Below are 12,027 nucleotides of genomic sequence, written 5' to 3'. Positions count from 1 at the left end.
AAGCTAGAAACTTCTTTGCCTCTTTTTAAAAGTTACTTAATTTACATACTATAGAATTCACTGACCTTATGTGTTCAGTGTGTTGCAGTAAATTTTTACAATTGTGCGACCATCACCACAGTCCGATTTTGGAACCCTTTGATCTCTCCATCCCCCTTTTCTCTTTGCGTTTCCTCTCCACTCATTCCCACAAGTAGGCAGAACTACTGATCTGCTTTCAGCCTGTATAATTTTGCCTTTTCTAGAAATTTCATAGAAATCGAGTCATATGTAATCTTCAGTGTCTGGCTTCTTCCACTAGAGTGATATTTTTGAGAGATTCATCTATGGTTTTGCATGTAACAGTTCTTTTATTTACTGAGGTATAGTCGACAATTTCAATATAAATTGCTCAATATAATTGTACAGTCAATACGTTCTGACTTTTGCATACACCTGTAAAAGCATTACAGCATTCCAGATCATGAAAATGTCCATCCTCCCCTCAGCAAAGGTTCCTCATGCTCCTTTATAATCACTGTCCCTCTCCCCAGGTAACCCTGATTTGCTTTCTGTCATTATAGATCAGTTTGCATTTTCTAGAATGTTATATAAACAGAATCATACAAAAATGGAGTACAGTCTTGTTTATCTTCTTTCACTTGGCTTAATTATTTTGAGATTTGCCCATGTTGTTACCAATCGCTCTTTCCTTTTTTTTATCGCTGAGTAGCATTCCAATATATGGATACAATGTATTTTATCAGCTCACCAGTTTGATGGATGTTTGGGTTATTTTCAGTTTGAGCTACTATGACTAGTGATGCTATAAACATTCACGTACAAGTCTTTGGGTGGACATTTCTTTTGGGTAGATTCCTAGGAGTGGAATTTCTGATTCATATAATGAGTGTAAAATTTCTTAAGAAATTGCCAAACTTTTCTAAAGAGGCTATATAATTTTATATTCCCACCTGGTTTCAGCTTTCCACGCCATTGCCATCTGGTGATTTGGCTGTTCTGGTCGCTGTATATTGTATCTCATTGTGGTTTTAAGTTGCACTTTCCTAATGCCTAACACTGTAGAACATCTTTCACACACCTATTTGCTGTTCATACTTTCTAATTTAGTCAAGTGTTTCTTCAAATATTTTGTCCATTAAAAAATTAGGATATTAGTCTTATTATGAGCTGTAAGAGTTCCTTTTATATTTTGAATATGAGTCCTTTATCAGGATGTTTAGAAATCTTCAAGTCTATCTTTTCATTTTCCTCTTTTTTAAAATTAAGGTATTATTGACACACTTTTATGAAGGTTCCACATGAAAAAACAAATGTGGTTACTATATTTACCCATATTATCAAGTCCCCACCCATACCCCATTGCAGTCACTGCCCATCAGTGTAGTAAGATGCCACAGATTCACTATGTGCCTTCTCTGTGCTACACTGTTTTCTCCATGAACCCTCACACCATGTGTACTAAACATAATATCCCTTAATCCCCATCTCTCTCCCTCCCCACCCACCCTCCCACAACCATACCCTTTGGTAACCACTACTCCGTTCTTGGAGTCTGTGAGTCTGCTGCTGTTTTGTTCCTTCACTTTTTCTTCATTGTTACACTCCACAAATGAGGGAAATCGTTTGGCTCTTGTCTTTCTCCGTCTGGCTTATTTCACTGACCATAATGTCCTCCTGCTCCATCCATGTTGTTGCAAACGGTAGGATTTGTTTCTTTCTTATGGCTGAATAGTATTCCATTGTGTATATGTACCACCTCTTCTTTATCCATTCACCTAGTGATGGACACTTAGATTGCTTCCATATCTTGGCTATTGTAAATAGTGCTGTGATAAATGTAGGGGTACATATGTCTTTTTTAATCTGAGAAATTAAATTCTTTGGGAAAATCCCTAGGAGTGGAATTCCCAGGTCAAATGGTATTTCTCTCTTTAGTTTTTTGAGGAACCTCCATATCGCTTTCCACAATGGTTGAACTAGCTTACATTCCCACCAGCAGTGTAGGAGGGTTCCCCTTTCTCTGCATACTCAACAGCATTTGTTGTTCTTAGTCTTTTCAATAGCTGGCCATCCTTACTGGTGTGAGGTGATATCTCATTGTGGTTTTAATCTGCATTTCCCTGATGATTAGTGATGTGGAGCATCTTTTCATGTGTCTGAAGGCCATCTGAATTTCTTCTTTGGAGAATTGTCTCTTCATATCCTCTGCCCATATTTTAATAGGGTTATTTGGTTTTTGGGTGTTGAGGCGTGTGAGTTCTTTATATATTCTGGATGGTAACCACTTGCTGGATATGTCATTTACAAATATATTCTCCCATACTGTAGGATGCATTTTTGTTCTATTGATGGTGTCCTTTGCTGTACAGAAGCTTTTTAGTTTGATGTAGTCCCATGTGTTCATTTTTGCTTTTGTTTCCCTTGCTCGAGGAGATGCATTCAGGAAAAAGTTCCTCACATTTATATTCATGGGATTTTTGCATATGTTCTCTTCTAATAGTTTTATGGTTTCATTCAGGTCTTTGATCCATTTTGAGTTTACTTTTGTGTACTGGGTTAAAAAATAATCCAGTTTCATTCTCTTGCATGTACCTGTCCAGTTTTGCCAACACCAGTTGTTGAAGAGGCTGTCATTTCCCCATTGTATATCCATGGCTCCTTTATGGTTTATTACTTGACCATATATGGTTGGGTTTATATCAGGGCTCTCTAGTCTGTTCCATTGGTTTATGGGTGTGTTCTTGTGCCAGTACCAAATTGTCTTGATTACTGTGGCTTTGTAGTAGAGCTTGAAGTTATGGAGCATAATCCCCCCAGCTTTATTCTTCCTTCTCAGGATTGCTTTGGCTATTCAGGGTCTTTGGTGGTTCCATATGAATTTTATAACTATTTGTTGCAGTTCGTTGAAGAATGCTGTTGGTATTTTGATAGGGATTGCATTGAATCTGTAGATTGCTTTAGGTAGTATCTTTTCATTTTCTTAATGGTGCCTCTTGAAGAGTAATAGTTTTTAATTTTGAAGGAAGTCCAATTTATTGACAGTTCTCTTCTCTATTTAGAGTTATTTTTGTATGTGGTGTGTGGTATGGACTGAGGTTTTTTTTTCACATCATAAATATCCAATTTCAGCATTATTTTTTAAAAGACTGTCCTTTCCACTAGTTGAAATTAATTTGCCATGTATATGAAAGTCTGTTTCAAATGTTACATTTACCTATGTATATACTTACTAATGGTACAATGTAAGTTTTGAAATAAGGCAGCCCAAGTCCCTCAACTTCATTCTTTTAAGAAAGTGTTTGGGTATTCTAGGTACTTTGCATTTGATATAAATTTCAGGATCAGTTTGCCAATTTCTACAACAAAAGCTTGCAAGATTTTTGATAGGGAATGGGTTAAATCTGTAGCTAAATTTAGGGAGAACTGACATTTAGTAATACTGAGCTTTTTAATCCTATGTATTTAGGTCTTTGTTAATTTCTTTCAACACTGTTTTGTAGCTTTTAGTGTGCAAATATAGTTTTATATTTATTCCTAATTATTTTATTCTTTTTAATGTTAATATGAATAGAATTGTTCTTTTTATCTGAATTTCCGTACTGGATTTCTCATTTCTAGTATATGGAAATACAACTCATTTTTGTATATTGGGCTTATAGTGAGAATTTGCTAGTTTATTAGTTCTGCTAACTTTTATGATATATTTCCTACTTAAAAGTTACATTATCTATAAATAGACAGTTTTACTACTTTTGCAATCTGAATACTTTTAATGTCTTTTTCTTGTCTTACTGCACAGGATAGGATCCTCAGTTATAATGTTGAGTAGTAACAGTGAGTAGAAACAGAAACATCCTTGCTTCGCTTCTGGTCTTAGGGGGAAGACTTGTTTTTCACTGTAAGTATGATGTTAGCTATAGATGCCTTTTATCAAGTTAAGGAAGTTCCCTTCTAGCCTTACTTGGGTGAGTTATTGTGAGTGGATGTTGCATTTTGTCAGATGCTTCTTTGTGTCTATGGAAATGATCATATGCTTTTTCTCAGTTATTCTATCAGTATGGTGTATTACATTAATAGATTTTTGGATGTTATGCCAGGCTTCTGTTTCTGTGGTAAACCCCACATAGTATGTATAATCTTTTTCATGTGTTGCTGGATTTGATATGCTAATATTTTAAAAGAAGTTTTATATTTATGTTCATGAGATATACTGGTTTGTAGTTCTCATTCCTTGCAGTGTCTTTGTCTGGCGTTGGTATCAGGGTAATACTGGCTTTATAAAATGAGTTAGGAAGTAATTCCTCTTACTATTGTTTTCTGGAAGTATTCATATTTGAAAGATTGGTATTAAGTATTTGACAGGATTTACCAGTGACACCATCTGGACCTGGACTTTTCTTCTGGGGAAGACTTAGTAACTAATTCACCATCTTTAGTTGATATAGTCTACTTCAATTTTATATTTCTTTTTGAGTCAGTTTTGGTAATTTGAGTTTTTCTAGGATTTTGTTCCATTTCATCTGAGGTATGAAATTTACTGGGATAAAGTTATTCATAATGTTCTTTTATAGTTATTTTAAATTCTGTAGTATCTATAGTAATGCCTCCTCCTTCATTCTTGGTTTTGTTAATTTGTGCCTTATCTCTCTTTTTCTTGGTCTAGCTAAAGATTTATCTTTTTTAAAAAAGAAATCTTTATGAAGGCCCAACTTTTGGTTTCATCAGTTCTTTCATATTGATTTCCTATTTCTAATTAATGTATTTCTACTTGGAAATTGATTATTTCCTTCTTCCTACTTATTTTGGGTGTAGTTTGCTCTTCTTTTTCTAGCTTCTTAAAATGGAAGCTTGTAATATTGATGTTAGACTCTTCTGAGCCATAAATATTCCTCTAAGTGCTGCTTTAACTGCAAACCATACATTCTCATGTTATTTTATTTTCATTCATTTCAAGATAATTTAAAAATTCTGTGTGGTTTCTTCTTTGACCCATGTGTCTTTAGAAGTGTGTTATTTACTTTCCAAATATTTTGAGGTTCCCTGATTACTGTTACTGATTTCTAATTTAATTCTCTTATGGTAAGACCAAATATATCACTGTAATCCATTTGGATTTGTTGAGTCACCTAATGTATGGTCTGTCCTGGAGAAGTTCCATGTGCCCTTGAAAAAACTATGCTTTGTTTTGTGGATTACTCTCTAGATACTGAATAAATACATTGCATTGTTTGAATCTTCTGTATCCTTACTGAATTTCAATAACTGGAAGTTACTTTCAATAACTGATAAAAATAGAGACAGAGGAGTGTTGAAATGTCCACAACTGTAATTGTTGAATTGTCTGACAACTTTTGTTTCATATATTTTTGGGTGCTGTTAAGTATGTATACATTTAAAATTGTTACATCTGGCTATTGCATCTTCACTGTTGGTCAAGTGGGAATTTTCATGTTTTTTTTTCCTGGTGAAATTTCTGTTTTTTGACTGTTTTAGAATTGGTCAATATTCATGTTCTATTAAGAAGAACCAAGTTTATAAAAGAATACTACTGGTCATATTATGCAACTCAGTTTGTTTGCCTTTTGATTATGATACATAACTTGTCATTTAAAAAATGTACTCAAATCCATAATCTCCTTATAAGTTTCTCCCATTACTTGTAAGCTTTTAAAGTCTTATTTGCATGCAGACACTAGTTTAATATGCACTTTTCTCACCCCACCATTTTACTGACTAATTAGTGTCTTAAATGTGTCAAGAAAAGACTGTATCATATACTACATCGCTATGTGTGAGTTTTCTGCTTTGGCATGGATACTAGACTAGGTATAATTACTATGGCTTTATAGTACACCTGGTTATTATTTTGGGTGTATGGGATTAATACCCTTTATCTGTTTAGGTGCTCTTCTTAAATTTGTTTAGTATTAAGACTTTTTTCCAAACCAAAATATATTTTATCACATGCCGTCAAAGAACCAGTTTACATTTTACTTTTTTTTCTCCTTTAATCTGTTAATGATTTTGTAAAGTTGAACCACTGCTGCAGTGTTGGGGTATGATGTATACTTCACTATATTGATAGATTTGACAAATTATTGGCCTTTTTGATATGTGGGCTTTTATATGGCTGGTTTTTACGTGTGTTTCTATGTGGGTTTTTATATGACTGTGGATCTGTCAATTTGCTGATGTATTTCTATCAGATTTGATTTATATATTACATCAAGTTGCTACTTTATTTTCAAGGCCAACAGTTGAATTACTGATAAATCTCTTTTAAAGCTTTGAATTCTATTTGTCTAATCAACATTGGCATACCTGATTTCCTCTTGTTACTATTTGTTTGTGACCTCTGTTAGGTGTGAGTCTAAAGAATAGTATACAGGTGGATTTTAATCCATTCTGGGTTTTGTGACTGATACTATTATCTGAACCTATTCTGGCCATTTATTTTGTACTGTATCTTTTTGTCTCTTCTTATTACAGTAGACATCTATTGTTCCTTTATTAATATAGCATTCCCCCTTTTTTTTGGCCTTAATTCTCTGGTTTTCCCAATTTGCCTTGGGGAAATGTAGTTTGGATGGACCTGACTCCTCTCCAAGCTTAGTTCTAGGCTTAACTCCTTTAGGAGCTGGTTCAGGTATTGGACACAAACCAAGTCAATTAGAGGCAAAGGGACACAAATCCTGGGCTTTTGTTGGAACTTGTGGGAAAGGGATTTTCCTTTTTATTGGAACTTGAAGCTATTAGGTGATCATCTTGCCATCACTTCATATGAAAAACTTGCTACAGGGTGAAAGAATGAAATAAAAGCATTATCTAAGAGATGAAAGAGATAAAGTCCTTAAAATCAGTGCTCTCCCTGGGCTTTTTAGTTCTTATAAGCCAGTAATTTCCTTGTTTATGCTCTTTTTCTTATGCCAATTTGAATTTAGGTCACTTGCTACCAAAATGCTGTTGATTAACATACTTGCCTTTTAGTTGATGGAGTTTTCTTTACTCATTTTTTCTTTAGTTAATAATCTAGTGCCTTTGTCTAAAAATGATCAGAAAGTTTTTCCATTTTATTTTTATTAATGACTGACCTTAAATTTTCAGCAGATGCACTTTAACTCTATCCACTGCTAAAAAATGCCAATTTATCAGTGTCATCCTCCACCCTAATAAAGATTCATGGCATATTACCCTGGCCTCCTTTTACTCTAACGTTAACAATATCTGTGATCAATATTTATCTAGTTTAAGAATAAATTTTACTAATTTTATTGCTTGTGATCGCTATTGCACCCCACTATTTCCTCCAACATCCATTTACCTTCTTGCAAAGATAGTTGGTGGATGGCATTAAACTTCTCTGAATGTCTCAAAGTATCTTTATTTGGCCCTCACATTTAAACAGGAACAGATTTCTAGGTTCAAAGTTATTTTCTTTGCAGCATTTGAATGATATTGCTCCATTTCTTTTTGTGTTCACTTTGTGGATAATCCTGTTTTTTTCTCTTTAGTAGATTTTTAGGTCTTCTCTAACTTTTGTGTGCTGAAATTGCCCTCTAGCATAGGCAGACTGGCTTAAAATTAAGTCTGTGAGCCAAAACTGTCTCACCACCTGTTTTGGTAGTGTCAATAAGCTAAGAATGATTTTTTACCTTTTTAAATTTGAAAAAAAATATTTTATGACATGAAAATGATATGAAGTTACTATGACAGAGCCTATTTTTAAAAATTTTATTGCAGAACAGCCACGCATTGCTACTTATGGCTACTTTCAAACCACAACGGCAGTGCTAAGTAGTTGTGAGAGACCTGCAAAGCCTAAAATACTTACTTCCTAGCCAGAAAAAGTTTGCTGATTCCTGTTCCTGTGTATTCTTTTTCTTTAAACAGCTAAAATTCTGGGAATTACCTGGTTGTTAGTTCTATTGATTTTTACAAGGATTTCCTACCCCAGTTCCACAATCGATGACCCAAATAAAAAACTTCTCAGCTCTGCCCATCCTGTTATTCAGCCCAATCACTGTGTTTCTCACTTGAGTTTTTTTTCTTTCATTTCTAGAAACTGGTCAGTTTTGCTTCAAGCGTGCAATATTCTCTCTTTTCTTTCTAAAAATAGCAAATGACTCATTTTGATCTTTTGTTCTGATTGCTATAGTGAGTCTCCTTCCAAGGATGAAAGTTCTTCCATTTGTTGAGTATTTTATTGTTTTTGTCAACTATTTGGTATTTGTACACTCTTCTATGTAGTTGAAAACTGCCGCCTCTGCATTAGCGGCTTAGGAGGGACAATGTGGGGTTGATAGTGTTTTCAGTGGGAATGGGAGTGGGGCTTGCTGCTGGTGCAGATATTTCAGTGGCTGTGCTTTCTCTGCTCCAAGATCCTGCACCCACTGACTCGGCTTTTCCTGTAGGGGTAGCATGGGATATAGGTTTGACATACCTGGATGCTGCTTCTCCTGGGCTCCCTCTTGCTCTTGGTTTCAGTCAGACTCAGATAGGAACCATTCTTCAGAGCTGCTCCCTTTACCTATAGCCTTTACCTTCTGCATCCTCTTGCACAGAGCTAAGCTCTGGCTCCCTCTTCAGTCTGATCCCATCTGCTTTCCTTCTAGTCAGTCCACTCAGTTGCTCTTCATTTAAGTGCTGTTCTGTATTTTATCTTCATAAGGTGTGAGAGACTGAAAGCTACAGTATGCTTTCAGTGTACCTCCTTGAAATGAGAAGCTGGTCTGTATTACACTTTTTAGAAGTCCACTGAAGTTGCTTTGTGCCTAATTATTTATTTTGTAAATGGTCTATGGACAATAAGTCACAGAAGTATTTTATCTTTTTTCAGGGAAGTTTACTATAGCTACAATTAATAGGTTTCAATTTTTTTTTCTTTTTGCAGTTTTTGTTTCAAAATATGATGTTTCCAGGATAGCTTTTTTGGGGTGTTCATTCTTTGTTTCTACTCAACTTCTGTTGTCATTCCATAATTGAATCCTTTTCTTTTTCTTTTAATAAGTTTATTCATTTACTGATTAAAAATATTTACCTTGGCTTTGTCATCTTTAGTTCAGTTAATGCTTTGAGGTCCATGTTTTTCTTTTTGTGTGTACATAAATTCTGATTGAATTAGAATATTTAGAGTCTGGCTTTGGTTTTTCAAATGCATATTTTAATTAATATTCTTAAACCCTCAACTTGACTTACCAGCTTTAGAGGGTATTGGCTGAGGCCCTGCTAATGAAACTTACACATGTATCTTCTTCCTCTCTACATCCCAGTTTTAGTTAAATTGTCATTTCTAGAATACTACACATATTACACAGATTTCTTCCTCTCCTCTACATCCCAGTTTTAGCTACATTATTTTTTTCCAGAATATTATGTTCTCATCTCTACCCTTTCTATATTTAAATGCACTAAGTGTTCATTATTATTTCTTTTTTTACCATGGCTGCTCCATTTTTGGGTTCTTTATTTTGGTTCTTCTCTTAGTTTTATGACTATGTCCATTTTAAAGAAGACTCATGTATGCTATATTTCCGCATTCTTGTATGTTTGAAAATATCCATTTGTATTTTCATTAATGAATGTCATCTCGGGTCAGTATAAAATTTTGGATTACAGAATTTCTTTCTCTGAGAAAGTGTAAATATTGTTTCAAAGTCTACCAGTATTCACTTTTACTGTAGAGGTACTGGAGGCAAGACTGACTTTTCCCCCCTTGTCTGGTGACTTGCATTTTTTTTAAATGGAGAAGACCCAGAAAATAAGTTTTTATTTATCTCTGAATTCTGGTAAATGCACCACACATATATGGGGTCAGTAATCAGTATTTTCTGGATATGGTGTGTCTTCTGACCTTTTGGATACAGGTCTTTTATTTCAAAAGAGCTTTTCTATTATCTTTGAATTTTTCTTTCCATTCCATTTGTTTTGTTGTCTAATGCATAGTAAGTTAGATCCCTTTTGCCTTACATATACTTAATTTTCTTTCTGATACTTTGTTCTTTTCTATTCTATTTTATACTCTCTTTCTCAAAGCCTTCCATATCCTTATTTTTTCTTCATAATAGTCAAGAAGTATACAATCACAAAATGATTTTTAGTGGTTACCTGGGGTTGCACTGTGTGTATGTAGGATAATTTTATTAATCTTCCTACTAGATACTTAGATTTTCTCCAAATTTCCACTATTATAAGCATCCATACATGTTCTTAACACTCATAAAATTAGTAAACTTATCCTAATTCCTACTAAGGAAGTTCAGTGCCAGAAAACTAAATCATGTTTGTGAATCTACTTGCCTGTCTTCTCTTCTGATGTACTCAGGCTTAAGATAATGAAAGATGAATGGTTTTAAGGGTTTCTGGGTAAACAGGACATAAACATGAGACTCCAGTTTTGTAGCTAAGTATATTAAGGAAATCTCCAGATTAAAGAAAATGGTTTGGTGATGGCTTCTTCAGTGCTCTCTAAAAAGATATTAAAGACTTAATGGTAGGGTGTAAGATGCACAATCTTTATGGAGGACTACTTGACATTACCTATTAAGCTGGACATTTTCTATTTATCCCACTATTACCTACTCTCCTCCTAGTTCTGTGCTCCAGGAGGCAGACCTGAATGGTTTCTGGCTGGAAGCCAAAGGAAAGTGCTAGAAAGATACTGCATGGTATGAGGAGAATGAAATTGGGTATTTATTTTAGCAGCTGTCTCTCTGCTAGGTTGTTGCAGGTTGGTTACCTCCCGTTACTGAAGGTCCCAAGTCCTGTCAGGTGACCTCCAAGTAGCTACTCTCTCTGGGTTCTGGTGGTAGTTTCATCTCCTTGTCCATTTAGGCTTAGGGATGGTAATGGCTCATCACCATTGTCATTCTGGGTTTCTGCATCATTTCTTGTTGGTTTCTCTAAAATCCTCCTATGTCTTTGAAAGTCTGCCATTCGCTACACTTCTAGAGATTAATCCTACATATGTAGAATATGACATATATGTAAGATTGTTCATTACAACATATTTTCATAGTGAAATATTGGACATATATGTCCATGAACAGAGGACTTTAAAACAATGGTATAATTATACAGTGGAATATTATGCACCTATAAAAAACTTAGAACATTCATTAGACACATCTATGCAATAATCAGTTGGTTTTTTTCCCCAACTTTCAGTTATTTTTTTCTCTATTTTTTTCTTCACACACTCAAGGGCCCCAAAATATTTGTCAAGCCTCCTTATACCTCAGCTATCATAAAATTCAGGTGTCTGCTTCACTATGTGGTCCTCCCAATCTTTGTTGGTATTTTTTTTAGCTTTGTTGAGATTTAATTGCTTAAAATTGTACACGTTTAATGAATACATCTTGATGAGTTTGTACATACACATACATCTGTGACATCACTAACAAAACCAAGGAACTAAACATAACCATTACTTCAAAAATTTCCTTGTGTTCTTTTGTATATGTGTAGTTTTTTGGAGGAGCACTTAACATGAGATCTCTCTGAACGTATTTTAAAATGCATAATACCATGTTTATAAAGTACATACACTATATTGTATGGTAGAGTTCTAGAACTTATTCATCTTATAAACAGAAACTTCATACAGTGTGGAAAAGCAAGGTGGAAAAAACAATGGATACAGTATTCTACCATATGTGATATGTATCAAAGAAAAAAATGTATTTGCTTATACACATACACACATACACATATGTATGTGTATACAGGCATACCTCAAACCTCAATTTATTGTGCTTCGCTTTATTGTACTTTGCAGATATTGCAATTTTTATAAACCAATGTCCTTCAAACAAGTCTACTGGCACATTTTTTCAAAGCATTTGCTTACCATGTCTCTGTGCCACATTTTGGTAATTCTTGCACCATTCTAAACTTTTTCACTATTATTATATTTGTCACTGTGATTTATGATCAGTGATTACAACTTGCTGGAAGCTCAGATGATGGTCAGCATTTTTAGCTATATAGTATTTCTTAATTAAGGTATATACAGTATTTTTTAGACAT

At 34.4% G+C, this 12,027-nt stretch overlaps 1 protein-coding gene and 1 long non-coding RNA gene across 7 annotated transcripts in view; one reads left to right on the top strand and one right to left on the bottom strand.

The window, feature by feature from the left end:
• Positions 1-12,027, bottom strand: part of PPP2R3A (protein phosphatase 2 regulatory subunit B''alpha) — a 219,482-nt gene that overhangs the window by 13,002 nt on the left and 194,453 nt on the right. The gene's annotated exons all lie outside the window — the stretch shown is intronic.
• LOC140848501 (uncharacterized) overlaps positions 1-12,027 on the top strand; it is a 218,467-nt gene that overhangs the window by 53,274 nt on the left and 153,166 nt on the right. The window lies entirely within an intron of this gene.

Source organism: Manis javanica, chromosome 3 (assembly GCF_040802235.1).
Source record: "Manis javanica isolate MJ-LG chromosome 3, MJ_LKY, whole genome shotgun sequence".
NCBI lineage: Eukaryota > Metazoa > Chordata > Mammalia > Pholidota > Manidae > Manis > Manis javanica.
Note: the sequence above shows the minus strand (reverse complement) of the source record. Positions and strands in the feature narration are given on the sequence as shown.